The following is a 13278-nucleotide window of genomic DNA, read 5'->3' as shown; positions in this document are numbered from 1 at the left end:
GTGACATAAATACAGAAGCAAAATTATTGCTGCTTATAATCACTTTCATGTGTGTAAGAGAGAAAGAGAAATTATCAGGGCACAAAGAGGAGAAGGAAACAGGGAGCCAGAGGGGCAGGAGCTCTGGGGTCTCCAGTACAAGGCTGGTACATCCCTGGGCTCTGCTCTGGAGGCCAGAGACCCTGCGACTGTGGTGCTGGGGTGTTGCTGGTGCAGCTCTGTGTCAGCCCTGGTGACTCCTGCTTCATCAAAAAGAGATGCTGGCTCTGCCGTGGGGCTGAGTCCACCTCTGCGGGCAAAGTCCCAGGAGAGACCCACAGCACCAGGGCTGCTGAATGGTACCTTCCATGGGCTGGGTTTGGTCCTGAGGGAAGGTGGATTACTGGCAACGGCTTGGCTGGATGGGAGCTGGGGCAGATGGAGTCGCCCACCCTGAAGTGAGGCCTGGGGGGCTGAAGAGGTCCCCCCTGCTGCTAGCTCTGGGGGAGGCAAAACAGGCCGTGCCCATCCCAGCAGACACCCAGCCCCTGTCAGTTGCCGGTCAGGCAGCCAGCCTGGCGAGCCATCTGGGAAGCAATCACGGGATTTTTCTTAACAGTAGCAAGTGGGGTTCAATATTTTGCTTCTGGAAAATCATTAACCATCCAAGGAAGGAGTCGGGTTGTAGGGACAAGCACAGAGTGGTTCTGGATGAGTGGCTGCAGGCAGCGTGGTTGAGCTGCAGCAGAGAAACTCGCTGTGCCGAGGGCATCATTGCTGCGGTGTCCCAGCCGCCACCCTGCATGGGTGGGAAGGTGGCCTGGTGGCATCCGGATGGCATAATCCATCCCACATCCCGGCTGGCACTCAGCTGGTGCAGGGACACAGCCTGGTGAGAGTGCAGAGGTGGCTGCCAGCCCTTGGAACCAGAAAGGTCTTTGCAGCCCGGAGAAACTGAAGAGCCACAAGCATGGAGCGTGTGAAAATGAAATGGTGGGATCCTCCTGCAGTGCAAAAGGTGCTTGATGTGGAGAGGCTGATTCGTATAAGCAGCACCAGAGGGATGCACAGCCAAGGCGAAGGTTCCCTGTGGCAATGTCCACCTGTCCCAGGATCCTGGTGCGACCAGCCCAGGCTCCTCTGTGAAGGGAGGTGCGAACTGGGGGGATTTAAGAAGTTGCAACATTTAGGCAGTTAAAATGGGATCATGTGTAAGGTTGTAAACTGAAGGCCCCACACAGATGCGGGTGCTCACTGGCAGAGCGGCAGCCCCACGTGGAAGTGGCTGTGGATGGGAGTGGGAGGATCCTCCTGTGGAAGAGCCAGCATAGCCCCTCAGGAGGCTGCTCTCCTCTGGATCGTGGAGCTGCTGCTCTGTTGGGAGCACCTGGGGATGCAGTCACGGCTCCAGCAACGCTCTGCTCTCCCACTATTTGTTTCTATCCAGCTCCGGTTCCTTGCAGGCAGCATCCTCCCTCATCCCTGCCCATTCCTTGGTGGCAGGGCTGGCTGCGAAAAGTAAAGTCAAATGTTGGGAAGGAACAGATCTCTGATGAAACAAGGCCATTCATGCTTTCAGATATTAAATTCCATGCAGAATATTAAATAATTTCCTCTTCAATGATCCCAGTAAATTTAATTAGCTCTTGTTCCCCTGATAGAGTTGTCTCCACAATCCTGAAGCACTGTGTTTGGAGCGAAGGGGAACTCTGCTCCTGTTTGAAGCACTGCCTTCCCGCAGTGTACACACTGCAGCTGCTGCCCCAGGAGAGCGGACCCTCGGAGGCCACTGCATTTCTGTCCCTACCGCCACCTCCCCGCTCTGTGCTGGAGCTCCTTTGGAGCAGGATCCCGGCTCCAGCTGCAGCAGTGGGGAGGAGTGGGCTGGCGTGTGGAAGCCCTTTCCTCTCCGGTCCAGCCCCTGGCAGCTGCCCTCTGGGACGTGGTTTGAGGCGGGTTTTGTAGACCGTGTTGGTGCAGCTTTGTGCAGAAGATGGTGTGAGCTTCTGTGCCTGGAGGGTGAAGGTCTGGGGAAAGGGAGGAACCTGCTCTGGGCAAACTGGGACTGGGGAAAATCAGCGGGGTTTGGGTGACTTGTCCAGGGCCTTTTCTGTGGCCACTTGAGAGCCAGCTCCCAAGCAGGGAGGGATGGAAATCACACAGGTGCTTGACTCTCTGTAGAAATGTTTGCTGGTGATGGTTGTGGGGGCTGGTTTGGGTTTTTAACTTCTAGAACCTCAGAGCAAAGAGGGAAAAAAAAAAAAAAAAAGAAATCCCTCCCTGATGGAAGCAGCTAATAGCGGGTTATGAATGTGTCCCTGGCATGGTTCATTAGCTGCCATGACATATTGAGAGCTATGAGCGGTATGATACCAGCAAATCAATTCAGAATTTAATCTGAAAAATAATGTGGGGCAGTTGGATCATGCAACACGTTACCAAATATTTCTCCTCAGCTGAAATAGAGCAGCTCTTGTCTCCCAGTGCTCCTCCTGCCTGGTTGCTGTGCAAAATGCAAAATAAATAAATAAACAAGTACCTGATTTAAAGATGATTAATTTGCATAATTAGTGCTGTGTCAAATCACTTCACTGAGGTGCAAGGCACACTTTGCTGTAGATGTTTGCATGGACATCTTTCCAGGTTTACTCAAGCTCACCTGATTTCACGTTTAACAGTCCTGTAAGGATGTAGCATCAGCATTGATGGGATTTCATGGAGTCAGAGGGGGAGGCAAGAGCCTGGAGGCTGCAGGGAGAAGCCCCTGCCAGCTTTTGCGTGCCCTGTACTGTGTTGGAGCAAATGCCCTTCCCTGAAAATATGTGCTGCAGCAGGTGGCTGTGGTCCTGGAGCCAGGAATGAGCTCAGAGCTAGCTCTGCTCACGGGCACAGATCTGTAGACTCTGGCCAACACTGGCTCCTTGGAGAGTGGCAGCGACGTGATGGCTGAATTCTGGCCATTTTGTGTCCACTTGCTGTTCACAGTTCTGCTCCAAGGATTCTTTGGGAAGGTGTTTGGGGTGGGCAGCTGGGGACCAAGCTGGAGGCGGAGGCAGGGATGGGGCCTGACCCACCATGCGTGGGAGGGGGAAGCCAGGCGTCTGAGCGGCTGGGCAGCACCCACTGTGGTGGCTCCTTTGCTTTTTACAGGACTTACCTTTCTGCAGTGTCTCCTGACATTGAGCACAGCTAATGCTGCAGACTTGATCGCTTGGCATTGGGGAAATCCCAGCAGTGAGGCCAGTGGTGCTTCCCTCCTCAGCCTCCTGCTCCCAGGCAGGGACTCGAGGTCTGAGCACAGAGATGGCTTCAGGCTCCTTAGTCTCCATCTCCTGGAACAGGGGACACGGCTGCAAAACACCCAACAGGTGAAGCATTACACTGAAGACATAAATACATTTAATGTTTTAAAACACACCGTGCTTCAGGCAGCCCTGGTTGCATGCCCTCACTCCTTCTCCCCCTGTAATGGATATCCAGATTGTTCTACTGATCTTGGCATTGTTTTAGTAATTGACTGATGCAATGCAATGTTCACTGATCTAATAAGTTTGTTAGTATAATAGAGGTTCAGGATTTTGCTGTTAATGTGCAGTGACAATTGCATTTTAGATTTGCTCATTATGTTGCATAGCTTAGCATCTATTGTAAATTATATTTAAAAAAGCATTATTTCAGAGCACATTAGCCTGGCTTTCCCTGCTCCTTTCTCCAGTGCTGGAGAGTGCTTTGCAGGCTGAGCGTGTTCATGACCAGACGTGCATTCAGCTCCTGGCTGGGTATTGCACGTTCCGCTTTGGGTTTTTTGGGTCAGGGCATCTGACACTTGCCAAAAAAAATATCTGGGTCCTGCCATGTCATCCCACCGTCTCCATTGCAGCCAAGGATGGTGCAGGTACCCGGTGTTCTGGCAGCTCTCTGGGGAAAGCTCCAGCTGGCACCATTCCCCCAGCTTTCCAGTGGGCAGGGGGCTCCGTGCCGGCCCCCCACCCACGCAGGTAGGATGGGTGCCAGTAGGTGCAGGTGAACCTCCTGGCAGAGCCAGGCTTGAGCTGCCGGTGCTGGGTCAGAGCTGAGCACACTGCAAATGTCCCCTTTTTGGGCAGAGTCATGGGGAGGGCCTGGACCTTGTTTGGCGTCTCAGAGGCGAGGGCCCCTGAGAGCTGGAGCCGTTGTGGACGTGGAGGGGCTGCCGCCACCTGGTCTCATGTCTTTTCCCGATACTGAATGGCATCTGTTGCCTAGCAGAGGTCTGCAGATCAGGGACTGGCTGCTTGGCACTGTCCTTGCTGGGGCTCCACAGGGGGAATAATGGGGATGACACGCTTGGCCCTGGGGACTGGGAGGATCCCACGTGCTGGGGTTTTGCTGTGTTCCATGTTTACAGCATCTGCGTTCAGGAAAAGCCCAAGACGGAGTTGCAACAGGTCTTGTCATCTCTTTCTTCCAGCCACGATTATGAGAAGGAAAACCTCGTTGTTAAGGATAAAAAAACCCCAACCAGCAGTAACTTAACAACTATGACTGCCTCCAAATGAAGGCCCTAAATGGCAAATAGACTGTGAAATAAGCTACGAAAAAAAGAAAACTACATATTTTTTCCAGATTAATAGCTGTTCCCTCTGGTTCATGTAACAGCCTTGCAAAAAGGCAGGGGTTTGTTGACTTGTGCTTTTTCTGACTGCTTCTCTTCCCTCCACTGCTGCTTTTGTGCGTTCACTGCCATTACCCCCTGCCTGCTTCTCCTCCTTCTCCTCCTCCTCCTCTCCCATGGCCGGCTTCAGATGCTAGCCCTCCTGGAGACCCACAGGCAGATTCCTCTGGTGGATTCCTCTCCTGGTGTTGCCCCAGCTGGGCATGCTGCTCGGATCTGGCCTCTTCCCGCTGGGCATTGCGAGGTTGCCTAGCAATCCCGAGCATCACCGCCTCTCCTCCGCTGGGTTAGCACGCGCATGCCTCCCGGTTTGCAAGGCTGCATCTCCCGAGCAGGTACCAGTTTGCATTTCTAGGAATAGGTGTCAACAGGGACCTGGCTCGGAGGCTTGAAATGCAGAGAAAATTTTGCAGAGCTGAGCTCTCCTGTCTTCCCAGTTCCTTGTTCTCCAAATCTGCTGCCTGAAGCATGTTCAGCCTCAATGAACCGTGAGAAAACAGCACAGCGGGGCATAGCAAGGAGCCATCCTGACTGAGTGCTGCCTTTGTCTGGCAGGTCGTGAGAACAGGGGCTGGTTCTCTGACAGAGCAGTGAGGCTCGGGGTTGGGTGCTTGCTGCATCCTGGAGGGCTAAAAATGTACATTTATGATACAAAATGGATGTTAAGATGTATGAGGTGCGTTTGGTGCATTTTAGAGTCCTCATTCACGATACAGCTCTGTACAGCTCTGATGATTTTCTCTAAAACGTTCCTCAAAGCCCTTGGGAGGAAAGACAAACTGTTAGGAGGGGGAGGGGGGGAGCGGTGCTTGTTTTCAGGGGGTCACACGTGGACTCTGCAGGATACTGATAATGTCTCACAGATGGACCGTGTGCTAAGTTCACAGGAAGGAAATGATAGCTTAACCAGGCAGCAGGTATTCCAGATATTTCTCAGGAGCTATAACTTACAGAGGTTCACCACAGCCTTAACTATTGGGAACCACAAATAAATCATTTGAGCCAAACAAAGGTGCTGAGCCCCGTCCAGTAACCCGGGAGGTCTGCAAGGAGCAGTTTGCTGCCACTGTGCTGTGTAACATCCCCTGGGCTGGGGTGTGTGTGTGTGTGCTCAGCTCGGCCGCACCTGGTACAAGGGACCCGTGCTGCCAGAGCGGCCACCGCTCCCGGCTGTTTCAGGGAGATGGCACTCCGCTAGCGAGCTCAGGAGAAAGGGCAGAACAACAGGACCTCTGACAGCCTGTGGTTTGCAAAATCTGGGCATGCATCATGTTCAGCCAGCTTCCTGGGGGGGGAGGTAAACAGCAGAAAAATGGGAGAGAGCTGGGAATGCCAGAGGTCTGCTCTTGCATAACGCTCAAGGAAGGACTACAGCTTCCAGCCGCTGTGGGAATGCCCGAACCACTGCCCAGAGGGCCTTAAAATTAGATGTAAAGAGAAGGAAGGGTAAGAGGCCGAGACACGCAGAGCGCTTTAGTGAACCCGGGGTACGCTGCAAGCCTACATCCCAGGGGCTGCCGGCACTGCCTCGGTTTTCCCAGTAGTTGCAGGAGGAGCAGAAACTCTCTTCCTCGCTGCCGTCCCGAGGGGCGGCTGCACCGGGCCCGGGCATCCCCCCGGCCCACGGCCCGGCGGTGGGGTCAGGGCGGCGCCAGGCGCGGGGGCTCCGCTCCTCACTCACCCGCGGGGCCAGGCAGGGGCGGCGGAGGGAAGGCCCAGGGCCGGCGGGAGCGACCCCCGCTTGGCCACGGCTGCGGTACCTTCGTGTTCGGGGCAGAAACGGGGAGGGGGGGAAAAATATGTTAAAAAAAGGCTTTCTTTCCGGCCCGGAGGTGGGAGCGCCCGCCGAGCCCGCTGCCGGGCCGGGAGCCCCTCGCTGCCGAGGGAGCAGGGCCGGGGGAGCGCGGGGCCGGGAGGTGGGACCCGGTCCCGGGAGACCCCCCCGGTCCCCGCCCCACAGGTGTCCCCGCCGGGCCTCGCCAGCCCCACGGCGGGTGGGGGGGAAGGGAAGGGGGAGGGGATCAGGCGGGGGGCGGCAGCCGCGGGGCGGGGCGGGCCGGGGGCGGTCGCACGTGCCCCCCCCGCGGCGCTCGGCGGCGGCCGGGGGCGGGCGCGCTCGCTCGGCGGCGGCTCCGGGGGCGGCGGCGGCGCGGGCGCAGCCGCGTGTGAGGCTGCCCGGTGAGGCGAGCCCAGCCCGCTGCCGCGCCGCCTCCTGCCGCCGGGCTGCCCCGGTCGCCGCTGCTCGGGAGATGCTGTTCGGCGGGCGGGGACCCGCGGCTGCCCTACGCCTCCGCGGCGGGGACCTCTGAGAGCGTGAGTTACCGGGGCGGCGGCACCCCCGCCCGGTGGCACCGGGGAGGGGAGCGGGGAGGTTGCGGGGGAGCTCGCCGGGGCGCTGGGCGGGGGGGAGCGGGCGAAGTTCTGCTGGGGTGGCCCTAGGGGGAACGGAGGGCTTCCACCGGGAGCCGCGGTGGCGGAGCGCATCGCGGGGAAAGGCTGGTGGCTCCGGGCGCTGCGGGGTGGAGCGGGGTGCGGGGTGGAGGGCCCGGTGGCAGCCCCCTCCCCAGCGCCGCTGCTCCGCTGCGCCCCGGGATGAAGTTTCGCTGCAGCGGGCGGTGCCGGTTCGGGAGCCTGAGCTGGGCTCCGGTAACGGAGCCCGCCCGTTCGTAGCGTCTCCTCAGGCTGGGGTTGGCTGCGTACTTTGCTTGTGGAAGGATGCTGCCCCAACTTCTCGTTAAGTTTGCATTGTAGATTCTTAACGGATGTCTTAATTAGGTGCTGTTGTTAACAGGCTAATTAAAATCACGCCCTCCAGGTGAAGGTAAATTGTAAGAAAAAGTTGGGTGACATGGAGTCTGGATTGACAGGGTGAGGGAGGAGGAGGCGGAGGAGAGGCTCCCGCTTGGTGGCCGGCCTTGGGGAGCGGGCAAAGCCGCAGGCGCAGAGCTTGGCCCCGCTGCCAACGGGCAGAGCCAGGCGAGCATGGCAGCTTTCCCTGGCCTTGTCCTTTCCTGAATTCCAGCCTGTCTTCAGGAATTTCATTGCAAGGCGAGCTCGTAGTGCCAGCGTGGGGGGCTCATGTGTGGGGAGGGATGGATGGAGAAGGCCTTTCGGAGTCACCTGCTTTATTTCTGTCGTGTGTCAAAATGCACAGTGCCATCACCCAGCACCCCTATGCCAGTGGTCCCCCGTCGGTGCATGTGCCAGGAGGCTGCACGGCACACAGCATCATGTCCGCACGCTTAAAGGCAGATGTCTGAAGTAAACAAATGTGGCATGGGGGTCTGGGAGCAGCTGTGCTGCCCAGGAGCTGGGCAGGCCCTGCGTGGGGATGGGCAGTAGGCTGGCAGGAGCTGGGGGCACGGAGCTGTCCCTCTGGCTGGAGCAGCCTCGAGAACTCTGGGATTGCTTCGTTAGTGCCTCTGTGTGTGCGCAGGCGGAGGGATGGCGGGGGGTGGGGGGCAGAGCAGGGAAACAGGGATTTCTCAGCTTTTCACTCCAGTAAGCATGACATTAACAACACAGACTATTTTTGGTTGCCTTTCATGAAGGTTTGAAACTTGCTCTCTGCCTCCATGGAAGCCTGGCCTCGGGCAGGGTGGCTCTTGCCACCTGGGTTTCTGTCCTGGGGGGCACAGCCCAGGGTGGCTGCAGGTTGCTGTGTGCTGTGGGAGGCTGCAAGGCTGGGGAATACCTTGCTCTTTTTCGCCTGCTAATTCTGCCCAGTCTTCTCCAGGGTGTCTGGGGCTCATGATGTGTCTCACAGTGTGTCGAGGGTGTACTCCGCTGCCCTGGTGTTATTTGCATTCTAGCGGTACCAGAGGCTGCAGCCAGTCTGGAGGCCTCGCTGTGCTGGGTGTTGTGCAAGCAGAGATGAAGGCACTCTGTTCCCCAAAGAGCTTCCTGGTTTCAGGCTAAAATGGTTGAGGCGTGATAATGCCTCACAAAGCAAGAAATTAAGGCTATTTTTCTGGATAATAGATGGAGAAAGAGCCTGGAGCTGATAATTTTTGTGGAAGGATGATTGCAGTGGGTTGGGGCTGGCAGGGCTGCCCAGATCTGGCCAGTCGTTGGGAACTGGTTCTTGGCTCTGGGGAGCTGTGGCGAGGTCCTGCTTGTTATTTCATAGGAAACACAGAAGGGTGGGGTTTTTTTTTCACCCCTTTCCTTTGAAGTGATCTGTGGGATTGTTCAGCACCACAGAAAGCCTTGGCACAAGGGCACACAAACGCTTTGCTGCAGCATTAGGTAAACCTTTACCAGGGTTAAGGCAGTTGCTTTTGGGGCACGGCTGTGTGATCCTGCCATGGGCACAAATTTCATGTAGCGAGCTGAGGGGGTGGTTTTGGAGCACTGAAGAGGGGAGCTCTGGAGCCCACAGGCCAGCTGGCTGGTGAGCTGCTGTGGCCGTGAGCCCAGTGCCAGGTACCCAAAGGGGCACAGAGGGACCAGGATGTGACTGGGAAACCCCTAGCCTGGCGGCCGCAGCTCTCACTCCTTCCCAGCAGTTTAGGGACTGCATGGGGACAGATGTCGCAGTGCTGGTTGTGCTGAAGGAGCTGTCACCGATGGACATCTGTGCCGGGAGCCTGCACAGCATGAGGCAGCGCTGCCAGGAGTGCGAGGCTGGTGTTGATCGTGGGTACTCCTGTGCTCAGCCGCAGGGCTGCTGCGGTGCCCGTCCATTCCCTTCCCACTGTTCCTGAGTGAGAGGGACCTATGCAGGCTGGGAGGATGATTTTTAGGATGCTGACCTTTGTTGCATGTGATGCTTCTTTTGGAAAACTGGCTCCTCCAGCTTTCCTTTCCCAGACCTGGCCAGTCATGCATGCTCCATATGTTCCCAGCTTACAGTCCTTTTATGACAAGGGCTGAGATTTTTCTCTCTTTTCAAAATAAAGGACCTCTTTCCCAGTTGCACTTATTTCTCCATCTCCCATCACTAGAACATGTCATCCTTAATTAAGGTGTTGATGTCCCAGGCGGTGGGATGGCCGGGCAGGCTGCACACTGTGTTTGCCAGTGGTGGAGCCCGTCTCTCCGTGCTGCTGATGGTTGCTGATGCTTTGCCTCCCTGTCCTGCAGAGCAGGTTTCTTCTTTCCTGCCCTGGGTGGGATGGTTGAGCTCATTTGCCATGACGCCGGAGAGGGATCCCCAGACTCCCTAGCCGCACAGGAGCGCAGGAGTGGGGCTGGAGCCATGTGCTGGCTGGGTTTGGGTGCTCAGGGGGGATGCAGGTGTCCCTATGAGATTAGTGTCTCAAGCAGCTCGTCCAGCATGGGCCGTATTTGCTCATTCAGTGTATAAATAAAGGTTTTTAAGTGTATGCATTTACTAAATTAGTTTGTCGTCACAATTTTTTAAATGGATCAGCTGACGGTAGATAAATCCCTCTGAAGGTTATTGAGATAATAAAAGGCATGAGAGAAGTTCCTTAATTTATTTGAGTTCTCTTTTAATTTACAGTCTTACAGGGTGAAAGTACACTGAATAATTAGTTCTTATGACTGATCTGCTTTTTTCATACAACTGCGGAAGAGAAAGGGGAGCTGGTGGTGAGGTTTGAGACCAAGCTCGCAGAGAGGGGTTGAGCTGGAGGTGGTACAGCTGCAGCCGTGCGGTGCTGGGAGCCTGGAGCTCCTTGGGCATTGCTGCAGAGGTGCTGGGGTGGATCGGTTGGCAACGTCTGTCCTCTTTGCACATCTGGAAATAAGAAAGTATGGGAGGCTGAGGTGCCTTTCTTGAGGTTGTGGAGTGAGTCAGTGTCTCAGCTGGGTTTGAAAGGGGACCTGCAGAGCAGCTTGCTTTCACGTGGGTCCAAATGCCTTTTGCTCATTGGCAATGAATACAGTGAAGTGGAAAGGAGACATACTTGCAAGCGTGTGAGCTGACAGGCTTCCCACTTATCAGCCTAGAGCTCGTGGTGACCTGCCCCAGCCCCTCTCCTGCCCCGGCTGCTGCTGGCTGTTGGCTCAGGGGGATTTGCTGCTCTCAGGACCCTTGGGGAGCAATCGCACCCTGCCAGTGGGCAGGGCAGCAGCCCCAGCTGAGAGCTCTGGTGCTGCCTTCCACCAGGATTCTACTTCCCTTGCCAGGCTGGGATGCTCAGGGCTGCCGCAGCAGCTCCTTTTTTCCTCTCTAACCTTTCACAGTACAGGCAGGGCCTGTCATCGGTGCTGTTCCAGGGCCTTCTGCTGGAATCATCTGAGGTATTTTGGGATGTACATTCTTGCAAATTAATTGACAGGCTGAGATACCAGATGAGGAAGCAAAATTTTCTTCTCCGTTATTTCATTATGTATTGAGATTAAATTTTTTTTGAAACTTTATTTTTAATAAACCAATCTAAAGCTAGCTCTCTCCTTTGCTCAGCTCACACTTGGATGCTCCAGGCATCATTGTGTCTTCCAGACTAGACAAGATTGAATTTCTAATGGGTAGAAATAAGCACACAAGCATGGGATCCTTTTTCATGTTTCTTTATCCACTGCGTACATGGCTGCCTGGCACGGATTGTCCTGCCAGTGGCTCATGCCTGTCCCAAGCTTTGCTGGGAATGATGCCATTCCCTCATTGGCATCTCCTGACCTCACCTCTCAGCCCCAGACCACAGGCATGCCTCGGCAGCACAGCAGGGTCCGTGCCATTTTAACCTCCTCTGTGGGGCATCCCCCCGGCCAAGCCCCCTTGTCCCAGTGCCACCCACGCTGCTGCCCAGAGCTCCCTTTCAGGCTGTGCTTTCCCTCTGTGGCTCTTGCTGTGTTCCTCGGGCCACTGCGGCAGGAGAGCTGTGATTTTATTTGCAGCCGTGGCACACAGCCGTGCCGCTGGCAGTGAGGTGTGACAGCTGGTACGCACGGGACCCCGGCTGGGGAGCGCTGGGGAGCACAGGGGCAACGGGGCAGCCTGGTGCCTTAGCCATGGGTGTTGCTGTTGCATTTTTTTCTGTTGCTTTTTGGCTTTACTGCTCAGAAACTCTTTCTGCTCCCGTAAGCTTCCTGGGCAGAGGGTGTCTGCGGTGCTCAGTCTCTGCTGCGCTGCACCCTCGTTGCTTGCAGGGGCACTTGGGGCTGCAAGGATGGACCCTGCAGTGGCAGGGAGGGATCTGGAGGGTTTCATTGCTGGGAAAAGCTGGTTTCTCCCGGCATTTTGTTGTTGGTTTTCCCAAGCAATGAAGAACCGCATGCTCATGTGGGCACTGCCAGGCTGCCTGCGCCCCTGCTGCAGGGATGTTTTTTTAACTGGGAAACTTAAAAAAACCAACAACGAAAAAGGCTTTTTTGTGATCTCTGCTGGCACTGCAGTGGGGTGTTGGGATGCTGCCCACAGCCCCCCAAGGCCTGGGTGGGGATGGTGGCTGCCGAGCCCCAGCCAGTTCCTTCCCCTCCTGGCCGTGCCACGGTGCCTGCTGTGCTGTGGTGCGTGATGTGCCCTCCCAGCTGCACGGCTCTACCCAAGCAGGGGGCAGGTGAAAATGGTATTTCAATATATAAGAGGACCTGGACTCACTGGGGTTTGAGTGGAGCTGCTGATGCTCCCTTTGGGCAATCTGGTGGATTCCGGATTTCTTGAAACTGGAAATCTGGACTTTCTGAAAAATGGCTTCAGTTCTGTAATCTGCTAAAATCATCTTAAGGAATCTGTGAGCAGGGCATGTGCATGGCCAGTGCTCAGACAAAACAGATTTATTGAACCAGAGGAAGTCATTGCAACTAAAATTTGTGGAAGCGATAAAACAACTTTTGACAACTGGCTCACCTCCTCTGCAGCCGGGAGAGAATATTTTCCTCTTGTCGGATCGATAAACAATTAATTCTAAAGCAGGGAGCTGGAGAAAAAGGGAGACTTTTCCAGATTTCTAAACTCTTAATCAAGCTCTGGGTAAAACATAGATGTGAGAATCTGAGACCTGCTGATAAAATCTTGACCTTGATAACTGGTTCCTCGATTCCTGGTCCACAGACGATACTGTCTTTGCTGAATAAATCTACTTTTAACTATAGAACTTGTTCCTAGGTATTTATACTTCCAATGTGTTTAATGTAGCCTTACTTAATAATCTGCTTCAAAATGCTGACCTTTCCTCCACATTTTAATTGAATTCTAATTTCCATTCAGAATCAGCTTAAATTAAATGAGTTTAAAAACATAGTAAATAATACATATAATTCACTTACTCTTACCATAAGCTGTGAAAATAAAGAATCCAAATCACTATTTAAACCTGCACATGGCACATCCTTCTTGTTGGCAGAAGCCCTGGCATCCTTTTGCTAAATGGGATGTCTTTGCAGATTGACCAGTAAGAAAGAGAAATTAATTTTAAGCCAGTAACCAGAGTCCAGATGGAAATGCAATAGCATGCCATCAGTTGGCAGTGCTGTGCCAGGGAGTTTGCCTCGTGGCCAGCAGCGCCAGCTGGAATCGGCCCCTGTGTGAAGGTGTGGCCAGGTGCTACCTGTTGCAGGGCAGATGTTGGGGTGAGCAGTGGTGCTGGTCCTCGCTGCGGGCAGCCCGGGGTGGCTGGATGGGTGACTCCCTGCCCCACATCCCTGGGGTGGATGGAGGAAGTCAAGGCGTGCTCCTCATCCCACCTGTGCCCTGTTTCCCGCAGTGCCCTGGGGTGAGGGTCTGCCTCCCGCGT

General features: G+C 55.2%; 1 protein-coding gene across 16 annotated transcripts in view; it reads left to right on the top strand.

Moving 5' to 3' along the window:
* RBFOX3 (RNA binding fox-1 homolog 3) overlaps positions 1 to 13278 on the top strand; it is a 188890-nt gene that overhangs the window by 35078 nt on the left and 140534 nt on the right. For 13 of the 16 annotated variants that reach the window (XM_056347069.1, XM_056347060.1, XM_056346991.1 and 10 more), the window contains exon 1: positions 6718 to 6946. The exons of the other annotated variants lie outside the window; for them this stretch is intronic. The gene's annotated coding sequence lies outside the window, so the exon portion shown is untranslated. Of the gene's footprint in view, positions 1 to 6717; positions 6947 to 13278 lie in introns of those variants that run through there. 16 annotated transcript variants of the gene reach the window in all.

The sequence above is a fragment of the Falco biarmicus genome, chromosome 1 (assembly GCF_023638135.1).
Source record: "Falco biarmicus isolate bFalBia1 chromosome 1, bFalBia1.pri, whole genome shotgun sequence".
NCBI classification, from domain to species: domain Eukaryota; kingdom Metazoa; phylum Chordata; class Aves; order Falconiformes; family Falconidae; genus Falco; species Falco biarmicus.
The sequence above is the reverse complement of the archived record's forward strand: the minus strand, read 5'-3'. Positions and strand labels throughout refer to the sequence as shown.